At 33.3% G+C, this 14,988-nt stretch overlaps 1 long non-coding RNA gene across 3 annotated transcripts; it reads left to right on the top strand.

Moving 5' to 3' along the window:
* The first annotated feature begins 8,330 nt into the window (after nt 1-8,330).
* Nucleotides 8,331-14,567, top strand: LOC127845711 (uncharacterized). 3 transcript variants are annotated; one of them, XR_008033328.1, is made up of 3 exons: nt 8,331-8,525; nt 10,068-10,133; nt 12,220-14,567. It is a non-coding gene; the product is annotated as an uncharacterized LOC127845711 (long non-coding RNA). The 3 variants fall into 3 exon arrangements; XR_008033329.1 differs by lacking the exon at nt 10,068-10,133; XR_008033327.1 differs by lacking the exon at nt 8,331-8,525 and having other exon boundaries at nt 8,534-10,133.
* Nucleotides 14,568-14,988: the final 421 nt, after the last annotated feature.

Genomic DNA, 14,988 nt, shown 5'->3' with positions numbered 1-14,988 from the left:
CGTTTCCGTGAGCGTGCAAATGTTAAAGTTTGCGTACTACCCCAATTATTTTCATCGTCCCTTGACATATTGCTTTCATATTATGCATACTTGTTTACCATCATGACCCCAACCTATAAACAAGAGCAGACAACTGTATCAAGCATTTTGACAGAATTATGGCCCCTTTTATACTTAGAATATGCATATTATTGATAAATCTATGTTAAAGTGTGCGTACTACCCCAAATATTTCCTGTGTCCCTTGACATATTGCTTTCATATTTTGCATACTTGTTTACCAACATGACCCCAACCTATAAACGAGCAGACAACTGTATCAAGCATTTTGACAGAATTATGGCCCATTTTATACTTAGAATATGCATATTATTGATAAATTTATGTTAAAGTTTGACAAAACAACGCTTACCTGACATACCACAATGCACTCCACCCAAACCATCCCCCACGCCCCGTGGATTCATCAGAAGATTCATCCCAATAATATCTTGGAAAAGTTCGAAAATGATGCCGGTTGGTTGACAAACATGGCCGCCAGGGGGCGAGGCATTTTTCCTTATATGGCTATAGTAAAACCTTGTTAACACTCTAGAGGCTACATTTATTTTCCGATCTTCATGAAAATTGGTCAGATGATTTGTCCCAATGATATCTTGGATGAGTTTGAAAATGGTAACCTTTGGTTGAAAAACATGGCTGCCAAGGGACGGTGCATTTTTCCTTATATGGCTATAGATGGCTATAGTAAAATCTTGTTTACACTCTAGAGGCTACATTTTCTGTCCAATCTTCATGAAACTTGGTGAGAAGATTCGTCTCAATAATATCTTGGACGAGTTCAAAAATAATGCCGGTTGGTTGAAAAACATGGCCGCCAGGGGGCGGGGCATTTTTCCTGATAAGGCTTTAGTAAAACTTTGTTAACACTCTAGAGGCCACATTTATTATCCAATCTTCATGAAATAAGGTCAGAAGATTTATTACGATAATATCTTGGAATAGTTCAAAAATGATGCTGGTTGGTTGAAAAACATGGCTGCCAGGGGGCGGGGCATTTTTCCTTATATGGCTATAGTAAAACCTTGTTAACACTCTAGAGGCCACATTTATTTTCTGATCTTCATGAAACTTGGTCAGAAGATATGTCCCAATAATATCTTGTTATCTCAAGTGAGCGACTTTGGGCCTTTCATGCCGTCTTGTTTTCAACGTATTTCGCATAAGTTTTAAAAATCAACCAATGTAGTGCGATTCAGCGATTATAAATTAATCCTAAGTTGTACAGCAACATACAATTACAACCCATTTGGAAACCCGAGGACCTTTATAAGTTGTGGCATGGTAGAATTCGTAAAAGCAAATCGATGTATTTTGCCTGTGTGACGACTAAATTCCCAGTCAATGAAATCGCTCATTACATAAAAACGATTGCACAAAAACATCGGCTTCTTACCGATCTAATAAGATAAATATGCATTTTTCAAAAAGAGATGGAGCCAATGCCAAGGAGGTGGCGCTCAGATTAGAAGGTGGCGCCAATGCACATTTATAGCTATTTTGAAGTAAAATATTTTATGTTATTGTTTCTATTATGTTTACAGGACTGACAGTATTCTTTGTAAGTTTTGACTACTTCAGCACATTTGAGTCGCGTGCGTTTTAAATAAAAACAAAGTGTGTTTATGAAACACTATGTCCTCCCACCCCCCCCCCCCCCATATATTTGATCGTTGACCTTGAAGGATGATCACAAGGCGCAAAGGTAAAATAATTGGTGTGTTCCAAGTTATTGTTTTCTTCAACGCAACTTGTTCCAATCATGCCATGGCGATAGAGTCGATTCTGGACACACGCCAGGGGTCACATTATTTACATAGACTTTCATATCAAAATAACTATTTTTGTTTGAATCCGCGAGGGTATTTATTATACAGCATTGTATAGCGGTCTTATATAACATGTTTTAAAACCATGCGCGTGTGTTTAAAACTGCCCACGACCCATTGATATTATGTTTGATTAACTTGCATCATGGAGTCCAATTCTTCGACACTTTTGTGACAAACTCAGTCAGTATAGTCACTTTTAGTTCCTGTCACACGTGTCTAAACAACAACTCACCTAGTTATGTAAGCAGTGTCTGAATTTATCTTCATTCTTTTACGTCCGGTGATCTTACCCGTACGCCTTTTTAAGAAAGCAAGATATGTTGGTCCCATATGGAACAAAAAACTGTATATGGCCTTTATGGGCCCCATTTGGGCTGCATCAGGGCCCATTTGAGCGGTAAATAAAGATTCTATCTTGAGTGCCCGGCATATAACTTTAAAAAACACACAACATATCAAGGCATTCAACTTTATTTAACAGTAATTATGGTGCAGGGTCAACGGGGTTCACATTGATTAACACACGGGCTTGACAGAAGGAAAACACACCGTTAAGTACTTTAATTTTGCAAATATCTCAAGTCATTGAAATATGTATGCAAAAATCCTGAGTGCATAAAAAACGGTTTTTTTTTGCAGTTGGTGCCGATATCTCAAGATTTAAGAATGCATTATTGAATACGCCTGTAATCGGTGCCAAAATTTCACTTTGCATGAAGCTCAACGGTGTATATGAATTCATTGCACATCGAATTTTTTTGCCAAGCACACAGACTTAATAAATAAAGTAATTTCGATGTTTTTCACATTGTCATAATCCGCACCTTAATTTATATTGTGAATTAAATATTTTCATCCTAAAATATTGACTTTGACTTACCGGTCATGGGGGCTGTTTCATCAAACATCATGTGACAGATTTAGAATATGATGCATATTTCAAATAAACATTATTAATAAACACGAAATCATAGTATTGCTAATTTCAGTTAATTGATACATGTCATAATGTTCTTAACCATGGTCCAAATTTTGAGTGCATGTTGTTTAACGGCTTTTATATGTTCAATTGTCCAGTTTTAATTGTATATTTGAATTGTCGTACGACCTTTGACGAAACAGTCCCCAGCATCTTTAAAGTTTTTGCTTCATATAGATATACCGGGAAATATGTACCAACTTTTTTCTTAAATTACTTGCTATAAAAAGAAAAAAAATGATTGAACAGGATTTCTTTCTGATCGTTTCCAGGTAAACATAGCCATGTAAGCAATTAATATGTAAAACAATACTCTAAAAATAATAAGTTGTATCCGATTTGACACCTTTAAAGTACATGAAATTACACCAAGGGAAAATAAAGTCCACAATCCATAGAAAATGTTTAATGTGATTTACTTAAATAATCAATTATGTGTGGATACAACATTTCAGTTTATATGCGAATCATGTAATGTAAAATTATATTATTTCAGAACAATAAATGTTTAAGGCCAGTTTTTTAATATATATATATATAACCATATATATATATATATATATATATATATATATATATATATATATATATATATATATATATATATATATATATATATATATATAACCATATATATATATATTCGAGTGGGAAAGCAGTCAGTTGATTTCACAAAGTCACTAAGTGGTCAGTACTTTTGATGCAAGAAATGCTGGCTAGGTGGTCGTTCCATGTGTATTTTGTTGTTTTCCCCGTCCACTTATATGCTTAACAATACGTTGGAGATTTTGTACTAACATAAACTAAGGTCTTCAAGAAACTCTGTAGTGTTTACTTTGCATCATGCAAACTAAATCGAACAGTAGAAAATTCCACACTCCCAATATGGAAATATCTCATGGCACATGGAATAATTGTCACACATGTGTCTAAGATAAACCAAAGGGATTGTAAATTATAACTTAAACATTGCGTTATAAAAGTTTATCCGAAATCCGTTCTCTTCGAAATATAGCCATATAAATATGTCTATGTAGTAAGGTTTTACGTAAGAAACAAGACAAATCAATATCGCCAATATATTATTTATAATAAAACGTACCGATTATCATGATTTGAACTCCTTGCTCCGAAAATAAATTAATTATCCATTTTAAAAAACACATTGGCTGTCGCCATGAATCATGTGTGCCTGACCCAATACAAAGTGTCAGGGGCAGGTAATCCATACTAATGCAATACGTGCGTGCATTTATAAAGGAGATTGATCTTGAGAGATATCAACGAAATAATGAAACATGTGGTTAATACATGAACAATTGTTAATTTCTTCTTTGTTGATCATGTTACCAGAAGTTTCGTATTTTTTTGCATTATTTTTTTCACGCACCTGTTCTGGGATATATGTTGAACTCAAACAGGGTTCATGTGGATCGATGTGGACCAAACATTATTAACCCGCCATAAGTGTTATATAAACTTATTTATTAAAGACGGTCAAGAACAAGCGAGCAAAACACAACACGCTTAAATAAAATAAATACATTTCATTTTCATTTCACACGAGCTTACGGTGCTTATAATCCCCGCCGAAACAAAATTCAGAGGGGATATAGTAATTGGTCCCGTCCGTCTGTGCGTCTGTCCGTCCGTCTGTGCGTCCGTCCGAAACTTTGTCCAGAGCATAACTCAAAATCTATTCAATGGATTTACTTTAAACTTAGAATATAAACAGATAGCAACTAGGAGAAGTGCAGTGACCAAGAACCATAGCTATATCAACCTTAGTTTTTGAATTATCTCCCCTTTTATATAATTTCAAAGTAAATTTTTGTCCGGAGCATAACTCTAGATCTACTGAAGAGATTTACTTGAAACTTAAAATATAAACAAATTGCAAGTAGGAGAAGTATAGTGACTAAGAACCATAACTCTATCTACCTTAATTTTTGAATTACCTCCCCTTTTATATAATTTCAAAGTAAATTTTTGTCCGGAGCATAACTCTAAATGTACTGAAGGGATTTACTTGAAACTAGAAATATAAACAGATGGCAAGTAGGAAAAGTGCAGTGACTAAGAACCATAACTCTATCTACCTTAGTTTTTGAATTATCTTCCTTTATTTAATTTCAAAGTAAATTTTTGTCCGGAGCATAACTCGCTCTTCTGAAGGGATCTACTTGAAACTAGAAATAAAAACAGATGGCAACTAAGAGAAGTGCAGTAAACATGAACCATAACTCTTTCAGCCGTAGTTTTTGAAATATATCCCTTTATTTTTTTATTTTTATTTATTTATCATTTTAAATAATATATAATTTATTTTCATAGTAAATATTTTAGCTTTTCAATTTTAATATCTCCCTTGATCTAATTTTACAATAATATTTTAATTTAAACACTGAAGTATTCACTGTAAAATGAATAGATGAATTTAAGGAAAAATAAAGTGATCAAGATCAGTAACTGTTTATAGTCTTCTTTTTAATAACCTTCCTTTCTTTCATTTCCATATATTTAATTCTCTACAGAATAACTCCAACACTATATAATTAATTGATCCTTGAAGTATAAATAGATGACACAGGTGTCATGTTTTACAAATATTATTCTACTCTCTAAAACAAATGTTGTCACACAAGCAAACACATTTCGGCGGGGATTTTTTGGCACTACTGTGACAAGCTCTTGTGGCTTTTGTTATCACCTTTGTCCGCCATTCGTCTTCAACATTTATTATAGAGGCCACATGTATTTCCCAATCTTCATGAAACTCACTCCGAACATTTATCTCGGCCGAGTTAGACAGTGGGTCATATAGGATCTAAAAAGAAAAAAAGATGAACTTAAAAAAAGATTTTGAACACTCTAGAGCTCCAATTTATTGCCCAATCTGCATGATCTTTGCACATAACATTTTCCGATGATATCTCAAACGAGTAAAGAAATTGTATCGGTTTGTTGAAAAACTTGGCCGCAATGAAGTGGGGAAGATTTCTTCATGTGAACACTTAAGAAGTCACATAGTTTGTACAATCATAATATTACTTGTTCAAAACATTTTTTTCAATTATATCTTTGTCGAGTTTGAAAATGGTTCCGCTTGGGGCAGTTTTCCTTATATGGCTAAAGTTCAAAATTCTGAACTTAAAGTCGCATTTTTGTCCGAATCAAAATGAAAGATGCTTGGAACATTTGTTGTAATGATATTTTGAGATGAGTTTAAAAATTCTTCCATTCTGTTTCAAAACATGGCCACCACGGGCCGGATATTTTTCTAATAAAGCTATAATCGAACAATCCAGATGTCACATTTACTGCAAATCTGCATGGGGCTCGCTCATATTACCGGTATATGTGAAAATATTAAAATTGCACTGATATGAAGCTTTCGCACTGTTGTGAAACTAGTAAAACTGCTCGCGTTTGACCAAAATAGCTGGTGTATAATGAACAGCAAAAAATAGCGTGTGTTTAGTAATCATAAGAAATAATTTGTGTACAGTTATCAACAAAAATAACGTGTGTATAGTTACCATAAACAAGAAAAATCTTTAAAAAAGATATACGGCGTTGATTGTGGTTGGAGTTTATGAAAGGTAAAGAGTTCAATGAATGAGATAAAGGATAGCGAATGTCTTTTTCTGTGCAGTTCTTAGCTGCATCACACGCAGTACCGGATGTTACGCGGAGTTTTCGCGGCTTATTTTACATTATTACATATTGCTGGTTATAAACCTATAGATACAAAACAGAAAACCAACAGAAGAATGGAAGTGAAATTAAAACATATGAGTCAACCGGCCACACGCGAAGTATCCGTACATATTTTAAATATTTATACGCGCGTTCTTCGAACAAACCTGTTTTAGTGGTTTGTCGGGCATTGCTATTTGATTCGAATATTTACAGTATCGTGAATCATCGCGCTCATGCTTAATACATTAGTCGATATGGTGGAATAATTCTTGTTAATAAAAAATAATATATATCATGGTATTGTTGAAAACACATTAAGAATCTATTATTGACATACCATAATTAAATCGCTGGATATCTTCATTTAATATCTTTCTGGTCTAAAGAAAATTCCAGTTTACCTAGTTCACGCTATAGCGTCTTTATTATATAACGATTATTTTACTGGCCGCGAAATCCGGTCAGCACATAAGGTAGTCGTGAAGACGCAGCGCTGTATATAAACTCTGACATTCACACACACTAACCGCGAACTGACCCTGATACCTCGCGGGTTGAAATGCAATGCATTTAAGTGAGGCCTCGCTTCCACTGCTCGTTAACATGTTGACAGGAATATGGAAGTTAGCATTAAATAGGAGAAACATAGCCTTTAAGTACAAACGTTCTCGCGCTGGCAATCCGCTGAAAATAAAAGGTGCACGCACAAACTGTATTGATGTCGAGATTTAGTGTAAAACTGTTCTATCTAATTATTAAGCCTTTTCATTAGAGATAAAATTGTTTCATCCTGAACACGCAGTAAAATAGTGTTTCAAAGACGCGGACATGTTTCTAATGTTCTGGTCGTATGCTCAAATCAGCCTATGGGATAAATGAAGTGTATTCATTCTCACCTAGCCGCGGGAAATTTTATTTGAATGTTATTGGGCAGTTACAAAGGTGAAAAGCTGGTGTATACAGCTACGCCGAAAAAATAACGTGCGTATAGTTACCATCAAAATACTGTAATTGTGGAGGTCATGATGTTCTAAATGTTAGGCGTAGCATTATTTTTAATGAATGGTTCATTGGGAAAAAAACTGCAGGTGTATTGAAATATTTCATATGTGTCTTAAATATTGTTTAAACGGGGATAATATCATGCAAATAACTAAAAAAAGTATTTATTTTAAAAAATATGACAACGCCAATAACAGGTTTTAGGGTCAGAGCATTAAAGAAGGTCATATATGCCCAAACTTGTTTTTACGACACCTTAAATTGCATGTGATCACGTCATTTATCCATGTGTATGTGTGTATTAAGAGTAATTTATCGGTAATAGATCGGTTATAGTATGTATGTTTATGACATACCTTTTAATTCCAGAAGGAACGATGTGTTTTGCTGTTTTCCTAGAAAATAAACTGTTAACCTTTCATTTTAATGTTCATTTTGCACGACGCAATATAATTATTTTACCGTCGTCATTATAATCAATATAATTACCAGTTTCATTATTAGTATCGTGATTATGAATCTATGTATTACATTGAAAACTTCAATTTATTCTTCCTTAAAGAAGAACACATAAACATCAATTTGAACTCACGCAGTTAAATGAAATTATTCTCGGTTTGATAAATACGGTATAGTATGGTTTAATACGTGTTATTTAGAAGAGAGATTATGGTAATGGTTTAGCGCGTATAATGCACTGGTTTTGTGTGCATGTTTTAGCTCGAAAGCGCACGAGTTTTTCGTTTTGGGGTATATATGATTTGCACATCTAGTGAGACGCCATTCGAGGGTTGTTTTTGACAGGCAAAGTTATGGAGCAAGAAAACGAAAGGGTGATAAAGTAGTTTAGGCGTTCATTTGCGAAATACATAGTATTCGGAAGGAGATTTTTGATGAGAGGACTGATTCTCTGCTAGAAGCGGAATGGTGAGCTGGAACTTCGAACAAAGGTCAGACTTGTTGGTTCTGTTTATTGTAATAACGCTGGCAACAACATTCCGATTGAAATTAACACAGGTTGTGTTCCTTGTTAACTTTTATGATAAGTATATTCAATAACATGCTCCATATCTTTATTTGTGCTGTTGTTTTTGTTTAGTTCCAATTATTCAGATACATCAATTGATTTGATTATTGGGTAAAAATGAAACTATTTAAGTTCAAAAAGAGGTCGCAAATGTAATGGTCTGGTAGGATTATATATAGGTAAGGCCACATAGTGTGTCACTCCAGGTTGTTTTGATAGCAGAGTTAGATCACTCTTCCTCATGTTTTTACGAACACCTTGCTTTAGTTTTATTGTTTATAAGATATAACACCTTATTTGGTAATACATGTTTTACAAGTTTGTGTATTAGTTCCAAGCGTATAATTCAACAAACGATTAATAACAATTAAATGCCGTTTTCCTTATAATTCAGCTAGATGGTTGTGTGCGATATATGACGTGGTATGATAATGAGCGGATAAAAATTTATGCGAACATATCTTTAAACTATTCAGGTATTCCAATTGTGAATTAAGAATGAAACATCAAAAATCGATACATTACGGAAATATATATTCTATTCATCTATGAAACAGCTATAGAGACTTGTCTTGTAAACTTTTTTCGAAACATGTTTGTGTTTTGCATATATTACATCTCGTTTGCTGGATATTGAATAAACAGTTTATATGTTATTGTTGTATACAATTAAAAAAAAAAATTGAATTAAAACATTTTGAGTTATTATATTTTTCATAATAATTTAAGACGTTAAGTTTTCCCTGCAAGGTTGGTGTCAATAATGGTGCATGCATATGTGCTAATTAATTTACGATATTTTGGATAAACTGTGGTATAAATTTGGTTTGAAAAGAGCGTTGACAATAAGACTGTTGTTTTAAACGTAGATGAAAGGCATTTGTCGGTTTTGTTAAATTTAGTTTCGTCATAGTTAAATGCATTTTTAAAGATTAGGTACTGTAATGATAACAAAAGTAGACCGGATTTATTTGCAATATAAGTCATTTTGTTTTCGTGATAGTTTTTGTTCTTGTTTGGTGGCCTGTTGGCTTGATGTGTAAAGACATTTTGCTTTTATGGTGTTTGGCCGTTTTTTGAATGCCAGTTAACATGTGTAATTTGCTTATCGTTTTGGTGAAAGCCAGTTGACCAGATGTGGATAAACCCAGTTAGCGCGTGTAGTTTGTTAATCAAATGTGTTAAAACGTGCGTTTACATTTACATTTTTGTTTTTATTTAATGTTAAGATTGTACTGTTCGAAGGATATTATATATATTGGAGAGCATTAAATGTATGTTATTAAGGGCCAGATTGGCTTATGTAAATTAACCGGTTGGCTCGGGTTGTCCGTTGACAGTTTGTTGAAAGCAGATTTTTTTCAGATGCGTATAAGCCAGTTTGCTTGCGTGTCAGTTCACAAAAATGTCTCAAAACACATGTTGAAATTGCATTTACACATGTTTGCGAAGTTTATTTTTTCAGAAGCTGGACAGTTCGAAGAATAAATAATGAATAGTGTAACATTATAGTAAGAGGGCAGCTCGAAAGGTATAATTTGTTGTTTTTTTTGTGGGTTTTTTTTTATTGTGTAATTATGTGTTAGAAAATAACTTGTTAAGATTAATAATGATGATTTTATTGATGATGTTATAAATGTTGATGATGATGCTAACGTTATTGATGAGGAGGAGGAATAGTTGACAGTATTTTGTGAATGGATAATTCTACATTAACGAATTTTTAGTGAATGAAATTATTTTAGGTTTGATAAATACCGAATGATGTTGGTCTATACATATTATTTAGAAGAGAAAGTGAGTATGGTTATGGTTTAGCACGTACAAATGAATGAGTTTCTAGGTTTTGCGTTTAATTGAACAAAAACAAGTAACGGTTCAGCAACAGGGATTATTCTCAGATGGTACATGTATTCCTTTTAGAGTCACAGAAATTCAACTTTACATCAATACCGGTTTTCTTTGAGATTTGTTTGATGGGTTAAAATTCCAAAAATTGACGAGTTTTGCAGCCGACCAAGTACCTATAGCTTTGTATTTGAGTGTGTTAAGCATTTAGTTGTTTTCAAATTAGTAAATCAAAATTAATACGGTGTTCTAGTATATCAATTGAGCTTATGCTATTGCCATGGAAATTTGAGCCAGGGTTCGATCAGTAGCTTAAAGTTTGTCTGTGTTGGTGAATTGAACCTTAAAACAAATGTCAAGTCGGTAGTTTTAATTTTAAGAGCAGAACATACGTATTGATTGTGAGAACATTAGTAAAATGTGTTTGGTATTTGTGCATGTCTCTTGTGGTCATTGGATTAAGTTGTTTAAGGCCAATTGGCCTGATTTTGAAAGCCAGTTAGCTTGTATGGTCAGTTGACCGTTTTTAAAGCCAGTCTATATGGTGTGTGAAAGCCTGTTGGCTTGATTTGTCAGGTTACCGAACTTTCTTAGAACGAAAGTCTCATAGAATTTACAATATTTGCAAAATTATTGTTTGCAATGCAGTAACTGGACAGTTCGAATAGTATATTAAGTATTGAAGAACATAAAGGTATGGTTTATGTAGTATGTTATTATTATTACTAGGATTATTATGATGTATTTTATTTGGGTGCATTCGGAGAATTGCAAAGCCGGTAGTTAAAAAGGAGCCTATTACATCGGATATATTTAAGAAATTTTATCACACTTTTGTTTCTGAGAGCGATTGTTCTTCTGGGTATTTAAGAGGCGTTACAATCTTTTTCTTATTTTATGCTGGTTTTTTAGGATAAGTAAAATTTTGTCTGTTAAAAGATCAGATGTTGTATTTTTAGATACGCATTGTGATATTAAAGTTGAAAAGTAAAAAACGGACATTTTAAGAGAGGGTAATACTGTTCTGATTGCAAAAACTAATACAGACACATGTCCTGTGAAATTGTTTGAAAAGTATTTGTGTGTTGCAGATATTGCATGTTCATCTACTGATTATGTGTTTAGACCAGTTTATTTGTAAAATGTTAAACACTGTTTCAAATTGATTTCTAATAATAAGCATATAAGTTATTCTAGTATAAATGATAGTTTTAAGAAGAAGTTAAGTCTATTGGGTTATGTTTCTTCTAAATATGGACTTCATTCTTTTCGTGCTGGTGGAGCATCTATGAGTGCCAATAATAAGACTGTGGATAGACTTTGGCAAAGACATGGTAGATGAAAAAGTGTTTCCACTAAGGACGGATATGTTAAAGGTTCTTTGAAAGACAGATTATCGGTGTCGCTAAATTTAGATTTGTGAAAAGTCATTATTAATGTATGTGTGATTTGAAATGTATAATGTGTTGTTCGTAGCACATTTAAAGACACTATAATATATTATTATATAAATGGTTTGGAAATGCTTTTGAGTATTATTAAGTTCTGTGTTTGTGTTGTGTGTATGTTTCCTTGTGGTCATTGGACCAATTTGTTTACGGCCATTTGGCCTGATTTGGTAAGCCAGTTGGCTTGTATGGTCAGTTGACCGTTTTTAAAGCAAGTTGATCTGATGTGTGAAAGCCGGTTGGCTTTTGTTAGTTGAACTTATTTTCTTAAAAAGCATGTTCACATGGAATTAACAATCTTTGCAAGTTTATTTTTTGCAGTGCAGTAACTGGACAGTACGAATGGTATATTAAGTATTGGAGAACATAAAGGTATGGTTTATGTAGTATGTTATTATTATTATAAGGATTATGATTATGATATTTTTTATTTCCGTTTAAATGTTTTTCATTAATTTTGTAAATATTGTTTTATTATATCTGTTTAATTCTCTTGTGCATTATTCGATTGGTCATTTGACCGTTTGTGAAGGCCAGAGTGTGCCTGATGTTGATTAGCCGTTTGGCTTGTGTGGTCATTTGACCGTTTGTGAAGGCCAGAGTGTGCCTGATGTTGATTAGCCGTTTGGCTTGTGTGGTCATTTGACCGTTTGTGAAGGCCAGAGTGTGCCTGATGTTGATAAGCCAGTTGGCTTGTGTGGTCAGTTGACCGTTGTTGAAGGCCATAGTGTGCCTATTTTGATTGAATTAGTTTTATTGCTTTTACAAATGTTTATAATTGTATCTTTTCAGTTAAAACACAGTTCGAGAGGTATATAACGTGGTGGAGAATATTTAGGTATTCATTTTATGTTTTATATTATTTGTATTCTCTCTTTGTTTTATTCGAAAGTCCTGTCAAATACAAGCACTCACTCCTATTTTGTCTTTGGTTTATTATTTGTTTGATAATGATAATGATGATGATATGGGTTATAAAGATGATGAGATTTTAATAGTATTTTGAGAATAGAGAATAATAAATTTACTCATAACTATGAGTAAATGAAATTATTCTCGGTTTGATAAATACGGTATAGTATGGTTTAATACGTGTTATTTAGAAGAGAGATTATGGTAATGGTTTAGCGCGTATAATGCACTGGTTTTGTGTGCATGTTTTAGCTCGAAAGCGCACGAGTTTTTCGTTTTGGGGTATATATGATTTGCACATCTAGTGAGACGCCATTCGAGGGTTGTTTTTGACAGGCAAAGTTATGGAGCAAGAAAACGAAAGGGTGATAACCCCGCCCGCCCTTAATGAACATCTGTATTGTTAAATAATTGGTTACATTGCTTTTATGTTTATAATTTTGCAATTATAAAGTCTATATTTAGTATATTTTCAGTTCGGTTTTTAGTCCATGTGAGATGGGATCTTAACACAAACCGATTCCTTTACTGGGAAAGACGATGGGTTTATTTTCATTTAAGTCTGAAGCAGCTAAGTTTTCTTGATTATTTTGACTCATTTTTTACTTAATATTGTGTTTGAATGAGGTTTTTTAAGTTATGGGTGTCATGTTTTTCGAGACTCTCACTTCCTGGAGATAGTACCTCCAGCATATTTATTGAAATATTGGTATGTTTAAATTTCAGTGTTATTATTTTTTGTTGTCTTTCGTAATGAACGTTTAATTTTAAAGACATTTTTATTGTACGATTACTTAATATTTTCATTTTGGTGTGACTGGTTAGATGTTGAAGTCGGTTTAATATAGCTGTTCGTCATATGCATTTATATATTTCTCGGAATACTTATGATTTATCAACATTCTTTTTAGGTGCTTTATGGATTTTATGGTTTGAGTGATTTGTTTGTTTTTATGTTGATGTCCGGGGTGTGTGCGGGATGCTTTTGATGTTTGTTTGTTATGTTAATTTGCGCAATGAAATTGATAATGTTTTAATTACATTTTTTACTAAATAATACTTAATGTTTACAGTATAATAATAGCTGCTTATTTGTAGATTTCTCTAAAATTAGAGGTTTCGGGAGGTGATGAAGGCACCTAGACACCGGTCTTGAGCCATGGGTCCTCATACGTCCCCCTGCCATTAAAAGAAAAAATAAGAAAACAAAAATGGCAGTAGGGTTGCGTATCCCGCTCGCGGTTTTACCTGAATCGTTTATTACTACTGATTATTGTATGGGGTGTACGTGAAGTCATGTACACTTCTCTTGATTGGTGGTGATGGATGAATCTTGCAGATATTAGCAGCTTCTTTGAACAAATTAATGTTTCACAATTGTTAATTTATAATATTTAAGCAAGTTAGCGTGATTGATGGGCATTGTGGGCGTCCTGTGTGCACTTTGGTAACTCTTTATTTGAGATATATACATGACGTCTAATTGTTATGAATAAATTTGCATATTTTCACATGACACACATGTGCATGTGAAGAATTCATAATTACATGCCCTACAGCATTTAAATAGTATCGTTTCAGTTCTTTATACACCTGAACAAAGATGTTACACTGTTTCCAGTCGTCTCGAGGCTCATCAATTGAGCGGTGCCGTTGAGGTCTATATCCATTGCACATACAACACATACGGGCGTCAGAAGAATTGTTTTTTGCATTTATATGTTGAAAGTCCTGTCAAATACAAGCACTCACTCCTATTTTGTCTTTGGTTTATTATTTGTTTGATAATGATAATGATGATGATATGGGTTATAAAGATGATGAGATTTTAATAGTATTTTGAGAATAGAGAATAATAAATTTACTCATAACTATGAGTAAACACATATGGATTAACTGTCCATCGCCTCAAACACCTGGTGACAGGCAGTGTTCTTATCTTTTTGATTCGTTTATACATACGAATGGCTAATACGTATTTACGCTTCAACTTATATTTACTATATTTGTTATTGCTATTTTAAATTATGAAAGCTCAAAACACATTGCCATCAAATAAAATAAAATGTCTGTTGTATCTTAAACAAACATGACAGTGAAAACTTATTGATGTCATTCGGAAAGAAATACCCATGTAAATAGATTTGAATGAAATAATGAAATCCGTGTATTTAAATT

Source organism: Dreissena polymorpha, chromosome 9 (genome assembly GCF_020536995.1).
Source record: "Dreissena polymorpha isolate Duluth1 chromosome 9, UMN_Dpol_1.0, whole genome shotgun sequence".
Classification (NCBI taxonomy): domain Eukaryota; kingdom Metazoa; phylum Mollusca; class Bivalvia; order Myida; family Dreissenidae; genus Dreissena; species Dreissena polymorpha.
The sequence above is the reverse complement of the archived record's forward strand: the minus strand, read 5'-3'. Positions and strand labels throughout refer to the sequence as shown.